This window comes from Pseudophryne corroboree, chromosome 12, assembly GCF_028390025.1.
Source record: "Pseudophryne corroboree isolate aPseCor3 chromosome 12, aPseCor3.hap2, whole genome shotgun sequence".
NCBI lineage: Eukaryota > Metazoa > Chordata > Amphibia > Anura > Myobatrachidae > Pseudophryne > Pseudophryne corroboree.
The window spans coordinates 40,310,838-40,330,878 of NC_086455.1; the positions used below are offsets into that span (position 1 = coordinate 40,310,838).

At 47.7% G+C, this 20,041-nt stretch overlaps 1 protein-coding gene across 7 annotated transcripts in view; it reads right to left on the reverse strand.

Annotated features, from left to right (window-relative positions):
- The window catches only part of DAAM1 (dishevelled associated activator of morphogenesis 1), a 237,831-nt gene that overhangs the window by 158,738 nt on the left and 59,052 nt on the right, over nt 1–20,041 (reverse strand). The window contains exon 1 of one of the 7 annotated variants that reach the window (XM_063947379.1): nt 6,173–6,391. The exons of the other annotated variants lie outside the window; for them this stretch is intronic. The gene's annotated coding sequence lies outside the window, so the exon portion shown is untranslated. Of the gene's footprint in view, nt 1–6,172; nt 6,392–20,041 lie in introns of those variants that run through there. 7 annotated transcript variants of the gene reach the window in all.

Sequence of the window (20,041 nt, forward strand, 5' to 3'; positions counted from 1 at the left end):
GATCACACGAGCAGCAAAAAGTTGCTGCGTGCGATCAACTCGGAATGAGGGTCCTTATCTCTCCAAGGTTTAATATATTTCACCCGCCCACCCCAAAATCTGTAAATATCCTTTCATAAAAACAACTAAAACTGGCTTTCCCTCTCTGTTGAGCAATTAGTTGTGTGAACAGCTCTATGATCAGCCTTATACACGACCATATAGATGATGTAATCCCTGTAATGCAGCAGATAGTCCATATATGTATACACAGGGCTGCAGTTACCGCGTCGATACTCAAAATGTTGACAATAATAATGATACAGGGGTATATTCAATTGAAGTCGGATCCATTCCAACATTCATTTGTCGGAATGGATCCGACCTGGGATATTCAATGACATCTCAATTCGACTTTTAAAAAAGTCGAATTGAGATGCGGGAGGGAAGACGGGGGTAGAGCTGCGGGCAGACGCGGGAGAGCAGCGCTACAGCAGCGGCTATATAGCCGCTGCTCTCCCCCGTCTGTCCGCGGCTCTACCCCCGACCCCCCCCCCGCCCCCCCGTCACTTTGCCTCTCCCCGTCCCTGCATCACAGCCACCGCTCACGGCAGCGTCCACCTGGCTCCAGCAAGCGAGGTCTCGCTTGCTGGAGCCGGGTGGACTCTGCTGTGAGCGGTGGCTGTGACATCCTCCGGCGCTGCTCTCCCCATCTCACTTCGACTTTCTTTAAAGTAGAACTGAGATGTTCGAAAAGGGGGCCAAAACCGTTTTCGACAGAAGCACGTGGATCGGCAGCTATTCCGCCGATCCACGTGCTTTTCGACTAGTTGAATTACTCGACTTGTCGAAAAATTTGGGGTTAGATTGAATAGGTCGGAACCCCTTCCGACCTAAAAAAGTAGTAAACTGCCGTCTTTTCGACAGACGGCAGCTTTCGACTTCAATTGAATATACCCCACAATATCTATAGTTATGATGTCACTGTTAAAATGTTAACGCATTCAAAATGGGATGGGAGAGACCGGCACTGCGGGCAGGGTTAGGGCATGCTTGTCTACTTTCCTGCATCGGGAGGTGGTAGGCACATGGGGAAGTTGCCGACGGCGAGAAGGGCTGTCTGGGGGCGTGGCTGGTGACAAGGGTATATGGGATGGGACGCCAGGGAGGTAGGCAGTCCGGGGGCATGGCATCACGATTGCGTCACCGTGGCGCTACGATGACGCGGTTCAGCATGAATCATGTCACCTGATCTCCTTGGACCGCACACTTGTTCTCTGCTGTGGCCGATGGATGGGTGAGGAAAAGACCCACAAAATCCTTAGAGATTGCACATATGCCTTACACAGGCCCCTCATCGCAATATTACATAAGAGCTCTCGCACGGCAGGGAAAGTCTAGGACATTTTAGAGTCGCTGTATGGAATGGAGAAATGACTTTCAAACGTTTGTCATCCTTTGTCACGCTCCTGTTAGTGGGAAGGTCGTGTGTGTATAAGCACCATGAAATCTGCAGCAGTCCCAGTATCATCAAATGACTATCAGGACTGACGAGTGCAATCAATAGTCATTCTACATTCGCACATTATCTCTGCTTGCTACTGGCCACCACTGCAGCTGCTGGAGAACAGTGTGACGGCTGTTGGCACGTGTACTATATGGCTATCTGTGGCCTGTCATGCTACAGTGCATTACCAACAGAACACAAAGAAGCACTTTTCATGTAGACATAGGAGACGTGTGTATCTGTTCCCATGATCATACTGGCACATTATATGCCGTACACTTTCCTCTATTTTGGGAACATTGAGATGATACGCTAAGGGTGACCGCACAGGGATGAAGATCCCGATTGTTGTAGAAATATTATTATACAGACTGAGAGAGAATATATTTATTAGGTTGAAATTGCACAAAACCGAAGGATCCCCAGTACTTAAGATGGAAGCACCGCAGCAGATATTTCCGACAGCTGCCGCAGGCCCTCCTTTTCCAACCGCAAAGCAGCCTCGTGAGTTTCTATGAAGGCTGCTATGCGAGTTACCAAGCTCCGGGATGATAAGCTCCAGTATCACCGTTTACAGCGCTTTGCCGGGACGGGCTCTTGACGGAGACCATGTCCCAGCAAGAGCACAATGCCAAATTCCAGCAGAAATATTACTGCTCACATACACATTAAATATGCAAATTTGGATGATCAGAGCCCTAAAATTCATAAAACACACACACACGCGGACTGTGAGAGGAAACTGGAGCACTCAGGGGAATCCTACGCAAACACAAGAAGAACTTACAAACGCCACACTGGTCGTGCCCTGCTCAAGGATCAAACAACCCCAGCGCTGTGAAACAGCAATGCTAACCAGCGTGCCACCACAAAATACTAGTTTGTGTTCCACTGGAAACTTATCTGGGTGGGGATGACCTCATTTAGACTTAAGACACCATTAGAGGCAGCACAGATGGTGTAATGGTTAGCATTACTGCCTCACAGTGCTGAGATCATGGGCTCGAATCCCATCATGGCCCTAACTGTGTGGAGTTTGTATATTCTCCCTGTGCTTGCGTGAATTTCCTCCGGGTACTCCGGTTTCCTCCCACAATCTCAAAATATACTTATAGGTTAATTGGATCCCAACAAAATTAACCCTCGCGTGAATATGTGTACGTGTGGTAGGGAATATAGATTGTAAGCGCCACTGGGGCAGGGACTGATGTGAATGGGCAAATATTGTCTATAAAGCGCTGCTGAATATGTTTGCGCTATATAAATAGTAACATAGTAATTGAGGTTGAAAAGAGGCAAAATGCCCATCGCGTTCAACCTGTATATCTGGTAAAAACTAAATTAGGCAGTTCGAGGCTCTGCGACAGCTGTCAGGGCATTATGAGACTTCTAGTCCACCAACAGTTCAGCACCGTAGGCTATATCTGCCAGATGCCGCTCCCACTTTCTGCATATCAACAATAAAAGATGTAACTTGCTACCTTGTACCATGGCAGCTTCCTCACCTGGGGATTACTGGAAGAGGAGAATGAAACTCACTCCACCCAAAGGCTCAACACTGTTTTGTCTAGTGCGCTATGGAAACCATTGCCTTTAAGACACAGGATTCCCTTGTTTTGATGGTGTATTGTGAACGAAGCTGTGGCCATGTTTACTCTATACAGTCCATTTCCTGACAAATTATTACCTTACTTAATGCGTTCGACGATTCCCTGGTTCCCCGTATACAAATCAATAAAACGCAATAAATCTGTGAAAAGGTGCGACTAACTGAACTATGACTAATCCAGATGATTTTCCTCATCATAACAAACATTTTAATTCTCTGGACAGAATTACAACATAATTACAACAAAATATGACAACATAATTGCAATCCTTCAGATTAAAACAATGCGGACATGTTTTATTGGTGTTTGCATTTTAAAATTAAGTATTGCCTAAAAGTGACAAGCATGACAGTACTCACTTATTACAAAACTACACAACTGGCCAATTGAAATGGGGAACAATGAGGGAAGAGTTTGATATCTGGACTTGTTCCGACAGCTTTTCCAAAAAAATAAGACTTAAGCCTTATACGCACTGGACAATTTTTTGCACGATGTAGACGATAACGACACATTGTTACGATAATTGTCCAGTGTTTACGCGTGTTGACATTTCTAGACGTCTGAACATGTTAGTCAATCTGTTGATATAGTTAGCGGGGCCATGCTGCTGATTGGAGCACTGACCGCCGCAAATGATATGTAGCTGCATCAGCTAGTGTGTATGCACTAGACCATGGGTCTTCAACCTACAGCCCTCCCGCTGCTGTGAAACTACACATCCCAGCATGCCCTGCCACAGTTTTGCTATTAAGGTATGCTAAAACAGAGGCAGGGCATGCTGTGATGTGTCCAAACTATGGGGGTCATTCCAAGTTGATTGTAGCTGTGCTAAATTTAGCACAGCTACGATCATGAACTTAGACATGCGGGGGGATGCCCAGCACAGGGCTAGCCCGCCCCGCATGTCAGTCCGGCTCCCCCCGCACATATACAAAAGCATTGCACAGCGGCGATACTTTTGTGTTTGTGGCGTAACTCCCGGCCAGCGCAGCTCCTGCAGCTGGCCGGGAGTTGATTGTCGCTGCCACAGGCCGCAACGGATGCGCGAGACGTCACGCAGCCACCGCGGCCCGCCCCAACGGTCCAGCCACGCCTGCGTTGGCCAGACCGCACCCCCTAAATGGCGGCCTAACCCCGCCGTCCAGCCCCCTCCCGCCCAGCGTCCGCCTCTGTCTCAGAGGCGATCGCTAAGTAACGACGGCTGCCATGCGACAGCGCACTGCGGCGCAGACGCATGCGCAGTTCCGACCCGATCGCTGCAACAAACTGCAGTGAGCGATTGGGCCGGAATGACCCCCTATGTACAGTGTCACACGGTCCATTCCATAATATGATGTACATGTTCATCTATACGATGATTATTTCTATAGCTCCAACCAGATTACAAAAAACATCATTCACTTCAGTCCCTGCCCCACACAGGCCAGATGTACAAACAGCTACCAGTATGTTCTTTCAAGTGTTCCTCTTACACAAAGTTTACAGAACAAGAGCAGCACAATGCATATGGATGCAATAAACAAACTGGGAAATTGCTAGGAATATAGGGGCCCATTTATCAAGCCTTGGATAGTGATAAAGTATCAGCCAATCAGCCCCTAACTGCCAGGTTACAGGCATTGTTTGAAAAAGGACAGTTATGAGCTGATTGGTCGGTACTTTATCACCATATGTATCACTGCCCAAGGCTTGATAAATCTGGACAATAGTTTTAAAGCCCTGGGACTATCCCATGGACAGTTGTTCCATATGATTTTGTGTAGGGCCCTTAAGTTCTACATTTTGTACAAGGGTAAAAATATAAATAAAAAATGGATAAAACAAGACAAAACGTCATACAACAATTGAATTATTATAATGGCTGGGTGCATTGCTGGCATTGAAACATTCCTCATTAAAATAAATTTCTCTGCCCCTTAACCGTGATTTATTGAATGAGAGCCACTGGTTGCTAGGTTTTCTACTCCTCTCCGCACTGGTTTATTGTTTAATCCCTTGAGACAATCTGTGCAATTGCAATAGGCTGGTGTGAGTAATGAGTTTTCACAGTTAAGACTCTAATTATTTTGGCATGGGGACCTGTTCAAATCTTCATACAGCACCAAGCAAGTTACTCCATCCATGCGGTGATAAGTGGCAGATCTACTATAATCGCCATGGTAACAGACTTCCTGCTCAGAGCCAAGCCCACAAATTGTAAGCACTGCTTCTTTCTTAAAGCATGAATAATACATCTTGGGATTGTCCATTATTACATTTGTAATAATTAAGTCATTTGTAGGTACCTGTTCAAGGAATGTGTCCTGGAACCCACATACACCAGACCTCCTACTTACATTGTTTTTGGTTTTTACTAAATACCCCCTACCCCCAAAAACAAGAGTGAATTCGTACTATTGCAAATTACACAATCTGATTGGGTGTTCTAGATAAAACAACCTTTTATTGCAGTTCCAATACATCACTTCTCATACATGTTCCCCATCAAGGATTTGAAATCAACTAATACCAAGATGAAAAAGGGTTGAGAAACATTTCTGCCATTCGCTAAATATCCGAAATAATTTACATTCCAAGGTTACAACACAAACTAAAAAAAAAACCAAGACAAAGTAATGCGCCTTAAACAAACTGCTGATTATATTTGTGGAATGGAATCTGTGTCCTTCAAAAATATTTGCAAAACAAGCTAAAAATGATGGTTCGGTAAGAATATTCTGTGCACACTGTTGGTTTGTCATTTTAACCCTATATTATACGAACTCACCATTACAGACTATTTGAATGGCTCTCTTGAATTCTGTAAAGCTGAAAGTCCAGCTTTGTTACCAGAAATTTGAATGGTTCTATGCTACATTTTATATTTAGCAACTAAATAAAAAGCATAGACTAAATAGGATTTGGGTTTGCTTCAGTATGCATAAGTACATATAATCTGTTACAGTCATAGAATAAACAAACAGATTCATGGTGTATGTATAGATTACTAGCCATGCATAGTAATACATAATTCCTACTCATGCTGCAACCAACATCCACACGCTGTGTGTGGGGAACACTGCCGCTTCCTTACCTATTCTTAGGGTGCCAGCCTGTAACAGCAGATTACATTTTCATATGAATAATTCCCTTCTGTAAACAGCCATACTGCGATGCATCTGCAAGAAACGACTCCTCAGCTGTTTCCCATTTCACGCTAATACGGCTGGTTAAAGTAAAAATATATATTGTCATCAGGATAAGGTCTCCCCAAGGCTTTTCCTCTGTCAGCGACATAGAATGACACAGATGTGACTGTTCTTGAATCAACAGGGATCCCTCCTCTATTAGAGCAACACAGTTATCATTGGACAGGCTGGGCTGAGCCAGCCCCCGGGAGGAAGACTGCATAATGTAGCTATGCAGATATCTATAGCAGGGACGGTGCATCGTAAAAGAAAAATACATGACATGGCAGATTTGTTCCAATGCAAATCTGTGTCACAGATTATTATCTACCCAGAGCTTAGCATGTGAGCAGGCAATCATTTACTTGTGTACACTTTACACAAAGCATGTAGAAATGGGATCTGTCTGGAGCATACAACTGGAGGATCCACAGCTTGTAAGGAACACATCTTCTGGCCGGTCCTTGCAGCTGACTCTTATAATATCCAGATAAGTCATCCCATTCATATTAATGATCAGCTCAGAACTGGCCAGACTAAATGGGCTAATCAGTTCTGATCTGGTCACATTCTTGGTTCTAGGTCAGTATTTCATGCATAAATAAGAACAGATACTATAATTGTTAAATGCATACTACATCTTGTATGTATTCTCATTCTAATGCAGACAAGACAGGATATGAAGACAAGGCAAATATGGCCTGATTATAATGCAGACTGACACATGCATTAAACCTCATTATGCTCAACATAATAAGAAACATATAAAGGTACTAGGATACGCCATAATCTGGAGGCTCCCTCTGACCTCCCAGGCTGCCTGATAAAGTTGTGTTTAAATGTTACATGTTAAATAAAACAGACAGTGCCACATAGGTAATGGTGTGGACAAAGGGGGATTGCTGGAGGTGCTTGCTGTAAACGGATAATGCAGCCTTGGGAGATAAGACTTCTACTTGTGCAAGTCAGGTTATCTCTGGGAATCTTCCACTCAGCAGGACAAATGGAAATGGCCTTTTAATTAAAACTTAAAAGTAGCTGAGTGCAGACCCTTGTTCTTTGAAGAGCTCCTTTCAGAGCCTAGAATGAGCGATAATGTCCTCCAACGGAAATATAAACATAAATTATACAGCTCTCTCAAATGTTATATGCATTGTGCGCCTTGCATGTAAATGCCAGCCATAATTTTGCCTTCTAGGTTTAGTTTAAGTCATTATTATTACCATTTATTTATATGGCGCCACATGGGATCCGGAGCACCCAATTACAGAGTAAACAAATAAGCAAAACATGAAGACAATGACTTAAGCCCCCTACACACTCTGCGATCTGCGGCACGAGGTGCCCAACGGCCGATATGGCAGAGCTGCTGCAGGAGCGGGTGACGAGGGGAGTTAAAGTTTTTTGTTTGTTTTTTACTCCCCACGCCACCATTCCCGAACATGCAGGGCATCCATATTGACCTGCATGTTCAAACGACGGGAGACCAACTATGAATGAGAGAGAGGGGACGCACATCGTTCAAGCATCAGCACTGAAAGATATGAACGATTTATCGTTCATTGCTTTCAGAGAAACCGACCAGTGTGTAGGGCCCTTTACAGTTCAATACAATATAGGACAAGTACAGGGTATATAAAACACGGCTGCGTCCGTAAACAGCACTGAAATAAGTATCGAGGCGGCAGAAAACAAAGAATTTGGAGCTATCAAAGGGAGTATTGAAAAGAAGATAGGTTAAGTAAGAGACGTAAAAGCACATGAGGGAAGAGGACCCTGCTCGTGAGAGCTTACATTCTAAAAGGGAGGGGCACACAAACAGGGGGGGGTAACATTTTATTACATTCAACAATAAACTTTAAATAGAAAGTCTTTCATGTTACCATCTTCTAAATAAAAGGTATTTTGTATCCAATTTTCTTAAGATGTTACCAAACAAGGCAAAAAATAAATATTAAAATTGATGCCCTTATGGCCCCCGGTGTATGGGCAGTACAGATGGTGTAATGGTCAGCATTACTGCCTCACAGCATGGGTTTAATTTTCACCATAGATATGTGTGGAGTTTGTATTATCCTCCCTGTGCTTGTGTGGTTTTCCTTCAGTTTCCTCCCGCAATCCAAAAATATACTGGTAGGGTAACTGGCTCGCAAAACAAAATTTACCCTAGTGTGTAAGTGTGGGCATGTACCTGTGTTTAAAGGAAGACGAAAGGGGGCAAGTGGTTTTTATCTACTGTCAAGTACCCGCAACCCGGCTGGAAGCGCTAGCTGGAGCCACCAACCAGCGGTCAGGGATGAGCAGCGATCCATCAGGGAAATTAAACATGTTAAAAATGCCCAATTTGGCATTGGAGAATCTGCATTTGTAACACGTTTAATATTCCCTGACCACCAGGGGATTGGCAAATAGCGGAAATAGGTCTCTGCTGTATAGGGCCCGAAACCCTCAGTCAGTGAGAGACATTACGGCATTTACAAGTTTTTAACTCAAGTAAAACTATGACATTGTGTGTAACTGTACACTTTTAAGCATAATAAAAACGTAGTGATCCACTTGTAAACGTGGGGGCTTAGCTTAACACCGTCTTGCTCAAGTCATGACCAATCCTAACTTAAACTCTTCATAAATAGCATAAAGTACTTTGCCCATCTAAGGCTTGAAGTCGGAGGGTCTTTCTGGTGAAGGGGCTCTAGAGAGCACCAATGAGCAGGACAGTGTCTATGCAGATTTGTGATTTCCAGAAACTACTGTGAGTCTATGGTGTATCTCAGGGAAGCTAGGGGCCACAAGAAAGCATTGCAGGGTTCCTAGCTGATAAATATGAATGAGAAGCAGGTGGTCAGTTACATTACAGAAGACAGACTTGCACATACAGATACTGAACACGTGTCTGTTTAATAGAAGCATGCGACATGGCCCACATGCTTTTAGTTCTTTAAGAGCTCGGTAAAACTCAACTTAAACTCCTCTCAAAACAATTTGTCTTTCAAAGCCTCATACATCACACTTCAGTTATTAGTAACAAAATCCAAACTACGTCTAAATATGGTCATAGAGTATACCGTCCTGATTAGACCGAGAGCTAGCCAGGCTCCTAGAAGGGTGTGGAATATTTTTAATTGTATGTATGTATGTATGTATGTATGTATGTATGTATGTATGTATGTATGTATGTATGTATGTATGCATGTATGCAAGTAAGTAAAAGTAAGTAAGTATGTATGTCATACTTGCCTACTCTCCCGGAATGAGCGGGAGGCTCCCGAAAATCGGGTGACCCTCCTGCCCCCCTGGCAAGTCTCCCGATTTTTTAGGGGCCCCCCTGCCCGGCCGCCCACTTAGTGAGTAAAGTGGGCGGTCCGGCCAGTCGATGACGCAATTCTTGCTGAATCGTGTCATCATAGCAACGCCCCCTGCTGTATAATGCCGGTAATTGCGGCATTACATAGCAGGGGGCGTGGCTTAAATGAAGTGCCACGATAACCCCTCCCCTGTTCCGCCTCCGCCCGCCCCTGTTTTGCCTCCGCTCTGCCCCTATCCATGTCATAACCCCGCCCCGCCCCCCTGCTGAGCCGACCTGGCTGCTCTCTCCCGGAGAGGGCAGCCAGGATGTCGGCATGTATGTATGTATGTATGTATGTATGTATGTATGTATGTATGTATGTATGTATGGGGAATATTTACATTTTTATTCTAGTGTGGAGTTATAGTGTCACAGGCAAATACAATACCCTCAGCCTCTCTAGTCACACATCAGGTGCCTGGTCCTCAGAGCTTACTCTCTTTGCAATCAGCCGAGATTAAAAAAACACAAGTATTTCTGGTGAAAAACAAGTAATCTGAACCTGCATAAAACTGATGCCCACATACGCCATGCGGCATGAGATTTGCATCTTACTCGCAGATGACGCACATGGAACATGGGGCCTAATTTAGGGTTGATCGCAAAAGCAAAATCTTTCTCTAATGGGCAAAAGCATGTGCACTGCAGGGGGGGCAGACATAACATGTGCAGAGAGAGTAAGACTTGGGTAGGTTATTTTGTTTCTGTGCAGGGTAAATACTGGCTTCTTTATTTTTTACACTGCAATTTAGATTTCAGTTTGAACACACCCCACCCAAATCTATCTCTCTCTGCACATGTTACATTTGCCCCACCTGCAGTGCACATCGTTTTGCCCATTAGAGAGAAATTTTGCTGTTGCGATCAGGTCTGAATTAGGCCCATGGAGTGAGAAAGCCGTGGTAGCACTTTGTATACAGATCCAGACTCTGTAGCACACAGATATACAAATGTCGCACATCAAACTGATCAGCGCAGTCTAGTTAAGTAGTTTTGTCACTTTCAGTTTGTTTTATTTGTGCCAATTAGACACTCGGGGAGGACGACCCGCCTGAGACCTGTCACACCAAGAGGGGCTGTTTGGCGACACTAAAGCCACAGTGTATGAGGGCACATTAGTAGTGGCATTTAGCATTTGACTTTACACATGTAGTTTTAGAATGTGATCATAAAACATACATTGGAAGTGGGAAATGATCACATTAAGAACATATTTAGTTTACCTCTTAGAGAAAACATTTAAAAAAGAAGTTTAGTTCCCTTTAATATGCCCTTAAAGAGACAGGCTACCTTTATTTTGTTTGCCCACGACTTTGCTCGCGTGTATGTCTGTTATTGCACAGCAGAAAGAATTATACAAAGACAGTAGTGCCATATAATATTGTGAAGTATATTTTATATTGTACACATTGACCACAACATTTCATTGCAAACAATATTTACAGTTTTTTCTTCAGGGATTAACACAAAAAGATGCTTGGGGTTACTAACTAGAGAGCAAGCCATGTAAAGCTACCCATAGGAGAAGCAGCTGGTCCTGAGATCTATGGCCCTCATTCCGAGTTGTTCGCTCGTTGCCGAGTTTCGCTATATTGTGATTAGTCGCTTACTGCGCATGCGCAAGGTTCGCAGAGCGCATGCGCTTAGTTATTTTACACAAAAGTTAGGTATTTTACTCACGGCATAACGAGGATTTTTCATCGTTCTGGTGATTGGAGTGTGATTGACAGGAAGTGGGTGTTTCTGGGTGGAAACTGGCCGTTTTATGGGTGTGTGCGGAAAAACGCTGCAGTTTCTGGGAAAAACACGGGAGTGGCTGGAGAAACGGGGGGGGTGTCTGGGCAAACGCTGGGTGTGTTTGTGACGTCAAACCAGGAACGAAACTGACTGAACTGATCGCAGTGGCAGAGTAAGTCCCGAGCTAATCAGAAACTGCAAAGAAATTTCTATTCGCAATTCTGCTAATCTTTCGTTCACAATTCTGCTAAGCTAAGATGCACTCCCAGAGGGCGGCGGCTTAGCGTGTGCTATGCTGCTAAAAGCAGCTAGCGAGCGAACAACTCGGAATGAGGGCCTATGTTTGTAGCCCTGAGCGTTTGCCCCTGCGACTTCTTTATCAACAACCCATCAGAATCCCAGCTTCAATTAGGCTCCTCTGCAGAGCAGTCACTTTAAGTCGGGTTCCGTTGCATAACTTGGGTGGAGTCATATTCCACAGAAGCATGATCGGAACACCAACTTTCAGTGCGTGAGGGTCTGGTTTTCCTTTATTCCTCCTCTCCATGAGGTCATATCGAGATCATACAAACCGCAGTATAATTCTAGGTCACTAAGCTATACAATAGTGAAAATGCAATCCAAATTCATCCAGTAGTTTTTGCGGGATGCCAAAGCGAATAGACAAATAGATAAAAAATAAAATCTGAATTTTTATCTCCATAAACAGTCTCTAGAAGTATATTTCTAAAAAAAGAATGCCATGTACGGACTCAAACCTTACAGTTTTATTACATGTATAGATTAAGTTCTGCAAGCTCTCATAAGGGATAATGGAGGGGAGGGGGGGGGTTATACTTGAAAATAGGACAGAGGAAAATTGGACGCTTGTAGAGAATAGTATATAAGTTTAGCATCTGTTAAGGGGGGTACTTGCGGAGCGATCACTGCGTAAAATCTAAGCAATCTGGCTAGATTGCTTAGACTTTAAGCAGCGATCACTCCGTGTGTAGCCCCCACAGCGATAGCGATGGCTGGTGCTAAGCCAATCTAGCAGGTCGCTCACTTCACCCGCTGGGTGAAATGAGCGCCCCCCCCCCCCGCACGCTCAGCGCACATCTCTCCCCAAATCGGCTCGGGAATACGGCCCTTCATGCTGTCCCTCATGCTGAAGGACTTATCTGTAGCCAATTTTGTCCACACATATGGGACCTAATTGAGCCAATCGGGTCATTCAGAATGGGGGCTACATGAATGGATCAATAAGCTCATTTCCAGTTTTCTCCAACCTGGGCCCACCAATTACATACATGGATAACGGACAGGGATAACTGACAGATAACTGATCCCAAATCAGATTTTGCTTGTCATATATTATACATATATTTGCTTGTCATATAATATGCCAAGTCAATCCCCCCCGCCGTTGGACACATACATACATACATACATACATACATACATACATACATACATACATAGGGTGGGCTGTACTAACAGCAAAATGTGTTCAAACCTCTGAAAATCTGCAGTTTTCAGGGGTTTGCCACAATCCCCATATGTTCCAAGGGGATGCAGAGTCAGGATCACGGCAGTAGTGATCCCAACAGAAAATACGGACAGCAGGATCCTGACTGATCCCAAAGGTAAGTACCTAATTTTGCTTACGGTCAGGCACTAGGGGGAGGGTTGGGGTTGGACTGTTGGGGAGATTACGGTTAAGTTGCGGGGTAGGGTGGACGTTTAGGGTCAGGGATAGGGTAAAAATACTCACAGATATCCGTTGGGATTCAGACTGTAAGGGGTCCAGACTGCCAGGATTTCCTACCCAACCCGTACCAAGCTACATAAAATCAAAAAACTCTTGAGCTTGTACCCCATAGCATGCATCATAAGAATCCTGGGTCCTAAACCAAGAAGTCCTCACAATGCGAAGGACTTTTCATTTATATTTGCTATTATTCATGCATACAGTGTTAATAAATGGCACTATGCAGGAGATAAGGGGTGGAATGTGTTGCATACAAGGGGCCTGAGTCACGTTTGTAAGTAAAGGAAAAACGCAAGTATCTGGGCAAAACCATGTTGCACTGTAGGTGAGGCACATGTAACATGTGCAGAGAGAGTTAGACTTGGGTGTGGTGTGTTCAAACGGAAAACTAAATTGCAGTGTAAAAATAATGTTGTCTAACATTTGTGGGTACTGTACATGCAAAAGCAGCCAGTATTTACCCTGCACAGAAAGAAATCTAAATGTAATTGCTTCCCTTGCATGGATACATGGGGGTAAATTTACTAAGATGGGAGTTCTATTTAAGATGGTATGTTGCCCATAGCAACCAATCAGCTTCTACTTCTCATTTATCTAGCACCTTCTAGAAGATAATACCTGGAATTTGATTAGTTGCTATGGGCAACATCCCATCTTAAATAGAACTCCCATCTTAGTAAATTTACCCCATGGTTTGTTACTTGCTTTTACGCTTTACTTACAAACATGAATCAGGCCCAATATGCGATGCATGATACATTCCGTCCATAGCATCTTAAAGAGGAGCCTAATGAGACGTTAGATTAAAACAAAAAGGACCGTAATCTCAGGAGATGTTTTTCAGTTGTGCTTAGGACAAATGGGAATTCACATGTTAGTTTGGTCATTCTGCTATGCAGCTTGTAATTCAGTGTTTCCCCAACTCCAGTTTTTAGGACAACCAATTGTGTGTGTGTCCCAGATTCCGTAGTCTGTGCACAGGTGTATTCATTACTGGCTGACTCACTGTAAAAGATAATAATGTCACTTGCGACACTGATGAGTTCTGTAAAAAAACAAAAAAACAAAAAAAAACATAACGGAATACATACGGGATGCCGTCGACAGTGGAATCCCAGCAGCGAGTGCGCTTGGCAAGCTTCGCTCGCCATAGGTTATATTCCCACTCGGGTGGTGGCGTGGACCCACCACCCATATGGGAATACCGGGCTGCAGTCGGGATTACGACTGCCGACATTTCCCCGGCTGTCAGTATACTGAACGCTGTGATCCTGACAGGAAGTATAGTAACCGCATCCGCTGTATAACATGCCCTATTTGGGGTCCCTGAGTTCTGGAGCAGGGAGACACTGCTGTACGTGAAAGCAGGAGATTGAGTCTCCTATTTGCCAGCACCAATACTGAAACAGTACAATGCGATTAAACTTTCATCCCGATACCAGAGGCGGATTGCAGTGGCGCACCCAGGGGGGGTTTCCGAGCACCCAGAAACCCCCCTCCACTAAAATATATATATATATATATATATATATATATATATATATATATATATATATATATATATATGTGTAGAGATATATATATATACATATATACACACACTAGTTTTACGGACCCAGCATATACTGGGTCACCTCAGTCCCCACCCCCGTGATTGGCTCCGCCCAGTTCTGGAAACCCCCCCATGCAAATCCTGCGTTTGGCACTGGATTGGTCATAGGGTTTACAGGGTAGATCCCCGGTGGGCAGACGCACCCGTGGGGCCTGTTTTGTTTGAGGACATGTGGTCCTTTTTATAGACATGATGAATAAGATGCAAAATAATTTGCATATATGAAAATTACTTAGCCTGTGATTGCAGATGATCTAGTGTATGCTCTGTCTGCCTGCTTGGCTATCATATAAGATTGAGTGAATGGTGATTGGGATACGGTTGGTGTAATAAGCAAGAAAATATATCTTTCTAAAGAATGATATAGTTTCCTAAATTCTGAAGGTGTATCATATAATGTGCTCATAATATTTAATTTTATTTCTTTTTAACTTCCCCCTTGATGCTGGACATGCCCACTCTCTGGAAAGTCTTGGGGGGAGGGTGCTGCTGCCATGGCCCATGGCTAGACCTTACACCTCTGGTGCTGCCCATGTGGGGCCACTAGTACAAATTTTTCCAGGGCCGCTTTTTGTTCCCAATCCGCCCCTGCCCGTTACACATGCACATTAGCCAAAGTCCGAAAAGGACTTGCCTGGAAAAAGTCCAAAATTAATCACGTGTGGGCTGCGTACTTACAATGCATAGTTAAATTAATGTAAAGCATCTCCATACTTATAATATGTGCAGCAAAGTTCAGCTAATTAGGATATAAATCAGTCATCTCCAACCTATAGCTCGCAGTAGTATTTCCGGTAGCTCACAGAGCGCACAGGCTTGGGCGGTCACTGGCACTCCTCCTCCCTTCATTTTTAATATGGTGACGGCTGTCCGCCAATCAGAGCTCGTGGACCGGCAGTGGTGGCACCTGATTGGCTGCCGGACAGCGAGTTTTGATTCGCTCACTTACCGGCACCATATTTTAAATGCCTGCCGCCGCCGGACACTCTGTCACCCTCCCCACAGCCACTCTCCGGATGCCACAGGAGAGGCGCGCGCTGTGCTCTCCTCCCCTTCCGTCCCTCATACAGGAGGAGCAGCACCGGCGGCAGTAGAAGAAGCCAGCAAGGGTTAGCACTGTGTGGGGCACTGTATCGGACACTGCGGGTGGGGTGGGGGGGGGCATTTTATCTGGTGCTGCGGGGGGCATTTTAAATGGCACTGCGGGAGGAATTATATCTGCCACTGGTGGGGGCATTGTATCTGGCAATGCTGGGGGGCATTATTTGTGTATCTGGCACTGCTGAGGGGCATTATTTGTGTATCTGGCACTGCTGAGGGGCATTATTTGTGTATCTGGCACTATGCGGGGGGGGGGGGGGGGGGGGGGGGGGAGGATTACTTGTACTTGTGAGGCCACACCCATTTTCGCAGGAAAGCACTCGCATTGGGGGGAGGGGGAAGCTCCCCTTCTTAGATTTTTTTTCCGAAAGTAGCCCACACCCCAATTAAGGTTGGAGATCATTGATATAAATCATTCATAAGAATAGTGCACTCTAAATAGGAGCTAGATAAGCACACCATTGCGGTTTTGAGGAATTTCTCTGGGAGATTAGAAGTGAATATAAACACAGCAGGTCAACTATATATTTATATATATCCCGTGTTCAGAGGTGGCGGTCTGAAAGGGGTATAACCTGTGTGCAGACTATAGAATATATCAATGTACAATAATTGCAAATTAGCAAGGGAATGCCTCAGGATTAAGAATATGGAATATAGGAAATTAAATGCATCATTGTTATATGTAACCATAAGCATTGTGTATGTATCAGCTGAGCACCTCAAAGATAGAGGAGAATATAAATAACTAGGTGCTTTATCGCGCCCTACGGGCGCTCTTCACACCGTCGAAAGGGGCTACGCCCCCTTAACCCCTGCACGCCTTGCTGCGGTTCAATATTTGTATGAGTATTACCTGCATTCCTAGGTTTGTTAGTGGTTAAATATTGCACGACGAAAGTGCTTCCAATGGTGGAGGGGACGTAGCCCCTTGCGACGGCGTGAACAGTGCCTGCAGAGCACGAATGTAGCGGGTGCGGGGGGGACCGCGGATGAGGCAGGGAGTATGTAGATGCTGCGAGTGGACGGGGAGGTGGATGCAGGTGTGGGGGGAGGGGGTGCGGGACCTATACCTATGTGATTGTATGTGTAACAATATATAGGACACGGATAAGGATGTATGTGATATAGACATACCTGCATGAAGAGGTAAATGGTGTCATTAGACACAGAGGGAAGTGCTGATACAATGCGGAGCAGGGGCAGCTGTGTCCTCTCTCTACACCGTACCATCCTTCAGGTGTAGCAACACGGACATGTTGCGCACGCAAGGTCTCCACGCGGCCGCAGGTGCACCAGTTCCCTCTGCATGCGCTATGTGCGCGCCCCCCTCAGGTGCAGTAGGAGGAGGGGGCGATGGCTGGAGCTGGTACCAGGGCCAATGGGCATGGACAGCGCGGTCATGTGCTCGGTGCTGGGCTTGCGCCCTGCGCTTGCTGTGTGAGGGATAGGGAGGAGGCGGCAGAGCGGAGCATCACCAATATACCGGTAACTATGGGGGGCAGAGAGCGGTAGGGAGGGGATACAGAGACACAGGGCGGTAGGGAGGGGATAGAGAGAAGCGGGGTGGTAGGGTGGGGATACAGAGGCGTAGGGAGGAGGGGATACAGAGACGTGGGACGGTAGGGAGGGGATAGAGAGACGCAGGGCGGTAGGGAGGGGATAGAGAGACGCGGGTGGTAGGGAGGGGATACAGAGATGCAGGGTGTTAGGGAGGGGATATAAAGATGCGGGGCAGCAGGTAGAGGATACAGAGAGGCGGGGCGGCTGGGAGGGGATAGAGAGACGCAGGGTGGCAGGGAGGGGATAGAGAGACGTGGGCGGTAGGGAGGGGGGATACAGAGATGCAGGGTGTTGGGGAGGGGATACAGAGATTTGGGGCAGCAGGTAGAGGATACAGAGAGGCGGGGCGGCTGGGAGGGGATAGAGAGACGCAGGGCGGTAGGGAGGGGATAGAGAGACGCAGGGTGGCGATAGAGACGTGGGTGGTAGGGAGGGGATAGAGAGACGCGGGGCGGCTGGGAGGGGATAGAGAGATGCGGGCGGTAGGGAGGGGATAGAGAGACGCAGGGCGGTAGGGAGGGGATAGAGAGACGTGGGCGGTAGGGAGGGGATAGAGAGATGCGGGCGGTAGGGAGGGGATAGAGAGACGCAGGGCGGTAGGGAGGGGATAGAGAGACGCAGGGCGGTAGGGAGGGGATAGAGAGACGCAGGGTGGCGATAGAGAGACGTGGGCGGTAGGGAGGGGATAGAGAGACGCAGGGCGGTAGGGAGGGGATAGAGAGATGCGGGCGGTAGGGAGGGGATAGAGAGACGCAGGGCGGTAGGGAGGGGATCGAGAGATGCGGGCGGTAGGGAGGGGATAGAGACACAGGGTGGCACGGAGGGGATAGAGAGACGTGGGCGGTAGGGAGGGGATAGAGAGACGCGGTCGGTAGGGAGGGGATAGAGAGACGCGGGCGGTAGGGAGGGGATAGAGAGACGCAGGGTGGCGATAGAGAGACGTGGGCGGTAGGGAGGGGATAGAGAGACGCGGGGCGGTAGGGAGGGGATAGAGAGATGCGGGCGGTAGGGAGGGGATAGAGAGACGCAGGGCGGTAGGGAGGGGATAGAGAGATGCGGGCGGTAGGGAGGGGATAGAGACACAGGGTGGCACGGAGGGGATAGAGAGACGTGGGCGGTAGGGAGGGGATAGAGAGACGCGGGCGGTAGGGAGGGGATAGAGAGACGCGGGCGGTAGGGAGGGGTTAGAGAGACGCGGGGTGGTAGGGTGGGGATACAGAGGCGTAGGAAGGAGGGGATACAGACAGACGCGGGCGGTAGGGAGGGGATACAGAGACGCGGGGCAGCAGGTAGATACAGAGAGGCGGGGCGGCTGGGAGGGGATACAGAGACGCGGGGCGGTAGGGAGGGGATACAGAGACGCGGGCGGTAGGGAGGGGATAGAGAGACGTGGGGCGGTAGGGAGGGGATACAGAGAGGCGGGGCGGCTGGGAGGGGATACAGAGAGGCGGGGCGGCTGGGAGGGGATACAGAGACACGGGGCGGTAGGGAGGGGATAGAGAGACACGGGGCGGTAGGGAGGGGATAGAGAGACACGGGGCGGTAGGGAGGGGATAGAAAGACGCGGGCGGTAGGGAGGGGATAGAGAGACGCGGGGCGGTAGGGAGGGGATATAGAGACGCGGGCGGTAGGGAGGGGATAGAAAGACGCGGGCGGTAGGGAGGGGATAGAGAGACGCGGGCGGTAGGGAGGGGATAGAGAGACGCGGGCGGTAGGGAGGGGATAGAGAGACGCGGGCGGTAGGGAGGGGATAGAAAGACGCGGGCGGTAGGGAGGGGATATAGAGACGCGGGCGGTAGGGAGGGGATAGAAAGACGCGGGCGGTAGGGAGGGGATAGAGAGACGCGGGCGGTAGGGAGGGGATAGAGAGACGCGGGGCGGTAGGGAGGGGATAGAGAGACGCGGGGCGGTAGGGAGGGGATAGAGAGACGCGGGGCGGTAGGGAGGGGATAGAGAGACGCGGGGCGGTAGGGAGGGGATAGAGAGACGCAGGCGGTAGGGAGGGGATAGAGAGACGCGGGGCGGTAGGGAGGGGATAGAGAGACGCGGGGCGGTAGGGAGGGGATATAGAGACGCGGGGCGGCAGGGAGGGTCCCCAGTGAGGAAGCTGATGAAGAGAGGGGGGGGAAGTAGTGGAGGGGGAGGGCACCAGAAGAGGAGACTTGTGCAAAGTGGTGACCAGACATAGATACAGTGGGTAGGATGGCCGGAGGCACTCACCGTTGAGGCTGTGGGCGGCTGCTGCAGGCTGGTAAACAGTAGTGTCCAGAGGCGTCACCGGGTCAGCATTACTGTTACACACATCTCCCCCCCCCCAGCGGACGAAAAGGGGGCGTGGCCTGCTGTGAAAGGGGCGTGGCCTCGCGGGTCTGTTCTCTCTCGCGCCGGGGGTGTTTCCAGCTTGCCTGTAGATGCTGGCAGCCCCCGGAGACTGGAGTGTGTGTGGCAGCTCTTCTGTGTGACAGGAGGAGAGTGCTGCAGGAGATGACGTCAATGCAGCACTCGCCTCCTGTCACAGCAGGAGAGCGGACAGCTGGATGTGTGCGGAGGAGGCGGCGGGTCTGTGTATGCGAGGCAGGGAGGGCTATGAAAGCCTTCTCCTGCGCCACCCGTCCCTCCTAATGTGTATGCCGGGGGCGGCATCAGCCGTTGTTGTTGGCCCGGCG